The sequence below is a fragment of the Pteropus vampyrus genome, unplaced genomic scaffold (assembly GCF_000151845.1).
Source record: "Pteropus vampyrus isolate Shadow unplaced genomic scaffold, Pvam_2.0 Scaffold317, whole genome shotgun sequence".
Lineage (NCBI taxonomy): Eukaryota > Metazoa > Chordata > Mammalia > Chiroptera > Pteropodidae > Pteropus > Pteropus vampyrus.
In genome coordinates, this window is record NW_011889098.1 from 523,132 (window position 1) to 528,104 (window position 4,973).

Genomic DNA, 4,973 nt, shown 5'->3' on the forward strand with positions numbered 1-4,973 from the left:
GGGGCTAATATCCAAAATATACAGAACTCATACAACTCAACAACAAAAAAAACAAACAATCCAATTGAAAAACGGGCAGAGAACCCAAACAGACACTTCTCTCCAAAAGACATACGAATGGCCAACAGACATATGAAAAGATGCTCAATTTCACTATTAGGGAAATGCAAATCAAAACCACAATGAGATACCATCTCACACCTGTTAGAATGGCTATCATCAATAGAATGATTTATAATACAAAAAAAGGACAAAGAAGCAAAACCCAAACCAAGAAAGATCAAAACAATCTTACTCGGGCCCCTGAGAATGAGCAAGGGAGAGTCCTGCAAGGTCGAAGACGAACGATCTGCAGAAATCTGCCGCGCTCGGCCCAGTCTGGTGTCCATCCAGACCCACAGAGGAAAAAACACATTAGTAAGAGTTGGGTGCTCAGGAAGAAGGGTCGGGTGCCCTGTGTCAGACACTCAGAATTCTGTATTATCCTTGTGACTAGAACTGTCCTAATTAAATCACAATTTTATTCTCAATCCTTCTGGTTTAACTCTTGCCTCTAGAGAATCAATTATGGAGAGACGGAAGCTTTCCAATATGTAGAGCTCAGGCGCCCCCACTGGACACCGATTTGTCTGGCACGTTAACACTGTCCATTACTGTTCCTTATTGGTGTTCTTCCCCTCAGTCTCGATTCCCACCAGAATAGGAATGAATTCCTCCCACTTTTAATTCGTAACCCGCTACAAAGTGCGCAGGTCACATTTTTCAAATAGCAGCTCTTTTCAAGATTCATCCGCTGAGCAAATGTTTGTTCTTTTCATTTGAAAATAGATTTACAAATGTGCCTTTCTTTAAAGGAAGCCATGTTCCTATTTTAAGTCATACTATTGTAGGTAATTTCACGTATTAATGATGTTACAAAAAACATGCCATTTAAATTATTAGCCATTATTTATCTATTTTGTGAAAGTTTGGATTTTTTTAATAAAGAGGAAGGAGGAAGCCACACCTGTGTTAGTGAATGTTGCTGAAAAGATGATGTAGACCACTCCTTGGGCGGTTGGTGGGGGGCGAGGGGTGACCCTACCCGTTTTCTAGTCCCTCATTTGTAATAATATTCACTTCGATTTCAAACTCAAGGTGCCCCATTTCCTCAGGAGGATAGCCACTGATACTCTCTGAAGTCACCAACCTTTCTGGTGGCGAAGATGGTAACAGGATGGCCCCCCACCACAGGTAGATGTAGTGAAGCAGATCCGCATGTATGAACAGCGTGAGTATGGGCGTTAGCTATATCCTTCCTTATGGCATCCTCTATTTTTTAACCTCTTAATTTTTTTTAAGCATAAATTACTGAAAAGTGCAAATTACTGGGCTCTAGACCATACCCTGAATAATAATTTCTGAGAGTTTGGCTCGGGGTTCAAGATGACAGGCTAGGTAAAAGTGGCAATTACCTCCTTCCATGACCGCATTAAAATTACAATCAAATTATAAAACAATCAACATGGAAAACCACCTGAAGTCTAGGTGATCATAACGCATACATCTGAGGACATAAAGAAAAAGCCACATCAAGACCAGTAGGAAGAGTGCAGACACAAAGCAAGCTGGCCCCGCACCTTGCGGGGTTGAGCATGACTGCAGAGGCCCCCACTGAAGGAGAGAGGGGCCCTAGTCCCACACAGGGGCTCCCCAGCCTGAGATTCCAGTCTCGGGGAGAGGAGTTGCTACAAAATCTAACTGTAAAACTCAATGGGGATTCCGGCCATCTGTGCGAGACGGAAGGGACCTGAAAACCCAGGCGTCCCCTTCAAGGGCCGGCCCACAGACTCACCGCTCGCAGACACTCACCTCGGGAGCCAGCGAAGTGTCAGCAGCTGGGGAGGTGCCAGAGATGTTCAGGGAAGGACTGAGTTGTGTGGTGTTGGGGCGAGGGCTGGAGGGACAGCCGCTAATTCTCCTTTGTCAGCCCCGCTCGGGGACGTCAGCAACCAGCGCCATCTTGTCTGTGAGCCCCCTTCCCTCCCCCGCCTGGCCGATTCTGAATCCTCATTGGCCACTGGGATCGGCCCGCCCCTCCTTGTGTATCCCTGAGACTCCGCCCCACGCAACTCACAAATTACCTGTGGCGGCCACTGCCAGGCAGCCAGCCCTGCCCTGCGCCTTCCCTGGGCCAAGAATTTGACAGCAAGCAACAGCCCTCAGCTGGTTAGGCCCGCATGCTGCCCATGTATCCTGGGAGAGACTTTTGGTAGCAGGCCATAAGCCCCGCCCCGAGCTACAGTATTGATTAAACAGATCTCAGGTGTCTGAGGGCCCGAGGTGGCAGCGGCTGGCCTTGCTGTGATTTAAGACTTCTAGAGGGGGCTACGGATTCAGCACTGGCATGAAAACTGATTCTGCATTAGCCAGGTGAAATCTGCTTGCTTAACCTGGTGACTCCCTGGGCCCTTGCCCCAATCAACTCACGTACTGCCCGAAGGCTCTTCCAGCTGCAGAGACTTATGCGCAGCTGGCAGGCAGCGTCAGACCTTGAGGTACACCGGACTCTTGCTAAGCCACCTCAGGTCCAGTACTGGGAGTAACAGGCTTCTGCTGGCAGCATGGTCTCTCCAACCTGCCTCCAGATCCAGCACAGGTAGCAACAATTTATGGATCGCTTTGTAGCTCCTACCAGGTAGCACTGAAAAATCAAAGGCAGTGGCTGACCTTGGCCTACACAGGACCCCCTCCCAAGGGGCCACAGAACCCACATACCCGGAGGCTAGTGTCAGACCACAATGGAGCACGACCTGACTATTCACCCCGTGAGCAGCACACCCAAAGGGTGGTCTCAATAGGTACACGAGCCTGCTGGGGTGAATCCCAGTCTGAGGAATCAGCCCCCACACAGCAGTTCATACCCTGTGGGCATGGCCAGTCCCGATGGCCAGTCAGCCCATGAGTCAATCCCATCTACTGACATGCTAACAGCAATTAAGGAAGGATTAGCTACAATAGGAGAACACACACAACCCACACGAAGAACACACCCAGAGCTCCCAGCGCACGTGATCAGGAAGACTGTGCCACTGGGCCACATAGGACGCCTAGTACATAAGGCCACCTCACCAAAGCTGGGAGATGTAATAAACCTTCTCAATACATAGAAACGAACACGGAGAGGCAACTAAAATGAGTGAACAAAGAAATATGCCGCAAATGAAACAACAGAAGAAAACTCCAGGAAAAAAAAAAAAAAAAAAAACGAAATGGAATAGAGGCAAGCAATGTACCAGAGACAGAGTTCAAAACACTGCTTATAAGGATACTCAAAGAACTTAGCGGGAGAATAGATGTTTTCAGCAAGAACTTCAACAGAGAGATAGTAAGCATAAAAAAGGACATACAAACTATAAAAAAGAACCAGTCAGAAATAAAGAATATAATAACTGAAATGAAGAATACACTAAAGGAATCAACAGTAGATTAAATAAAGCAGAAGATCAAATCAGTGAATTTGAAGACAATGTAGCAAAAACATCCAACCTGAACAGCGGAAAGAAAATTAAAAAAAAAAAAATGAGGAAAGTTTAAAAGATCTCTGGGAACATCAAGCATATTAACATCAGCATCACAGGAGTATGAGAAGGAGAAGAGAGGGAGCAAGTGATTGAGACCTTATTTGAAGATATACTGATAGAAAACTTCCCTAACCCGGCAAAGGAATTAGACACACAAATCCAAGAAGCACAGAGTCCCAAACAAGAGAAACTCAAACAGACCGAAACCAAGACACAACATCATTAAAATGCCAAAGGTTAAAGACAAAGAAAGAATCTCAAAAGCAGCAAGAGAAAGGCAGCTAATTACATACAAGGGTGCTCCTATTCTAAAGTCAGCTGAGTTTTTGACAGAAACTTTACAGGACAGAAGGGATTGACACGATATATTCAAAATGTTAAAAAACAAGAACCTAAAACCAAGACTACTCTACCCGGCAAGGCTATCAATTAAAATGGAACGTGAGATCAAGAGCTTCCCAGACAGAGAAAAGCTAAATGAATTCATCACCATCAAGGCGGTAGTATAAGAAATGTTAAGGAGACTTGTGTAAAAAGAAGGGAGATAATTTATGGCCATGCCACCTTGAACAAGCCCGATCCCATCTGATCTCGGAAGCTAAGCAGGGTTGGGCCTGGTTAGTACTTAAATGGCAGACCACCTAGGAAGACCAGGTGCTGTAGGTGTGAAAAAATTTAAATAAGAGATTGTAAGCTGGCAAGGTTTTTGCAATCTGTGAGGTCAACCAAGGGTTACTTCACCTAAAAAAAAAAAGAAAAGAAAAGAAAAAAAAAGGAAGAAGAAAACTACATAAATATAAATAATAATGGCAATAACTATGTACCTATCAATAATCACTTGAAAAGTAAATGCTCCAACCAAAAGACATAGTGTAGCTGAATGAATAAGAAAATAAGACCCATAACATGCTGTCTACAAGAGACCCACCTCAGATCAAACAACACACACAAACCGAAAGCAAAGGGAAGGAAAAAGATAGTTCACGCAAATGAAAATGAAAAAACAAACAAACAAAAAACTGGAGTAGCCATACTTATATTTGACAAAAGAGTCTTTAAAACAAAGGCTATAATAAGAAACAAAGAAGGGCATTACATAATAATAAAGAGATCGATACAACAAGAGGACATAACCCTAGTAAACATATATGTACCAGACATAGCAGCACCTATATATTTAAAGCAATTATTGAGCAACATAAAGGGAGAGATCAACAGTGATACACTCATAGTAAGAGACTTAACACCTCGTCAAGACCAGTGGGCAGATCTTCCAGACAGAATATCGACAGGGAAACAGCAGCCTTAAATGACTCTCAAGACCAGATAGATTTAATTGATATTTTCAGAGCATTTCACCCCAGAGCAGTAGAACAGACATTCTTCTCCAGTGCACATGGAACATTTTCA

The 4,973-nt window shown here is 44.2% G+C and overlaps 1 non-coding gene across 1 annotated transcript; it reads left to right on the forward strand.

Moving 5' to 3' along the window:
- Nucleotides 1–4,110: 4,110 nt before the first annotated feature.
- LOC111730503 lies at nucleotides 4,111–4,229 on the forward strand. Its single transcript, XR_002776719.1, has one exon. It is a non-coding gene; the product is annotated as a 5S ribosomal RNA (ribosomal RNA).
- The last annotated feature ends 744 nt before the right edge of the window (nucleotides 4,230–4,973 follow it).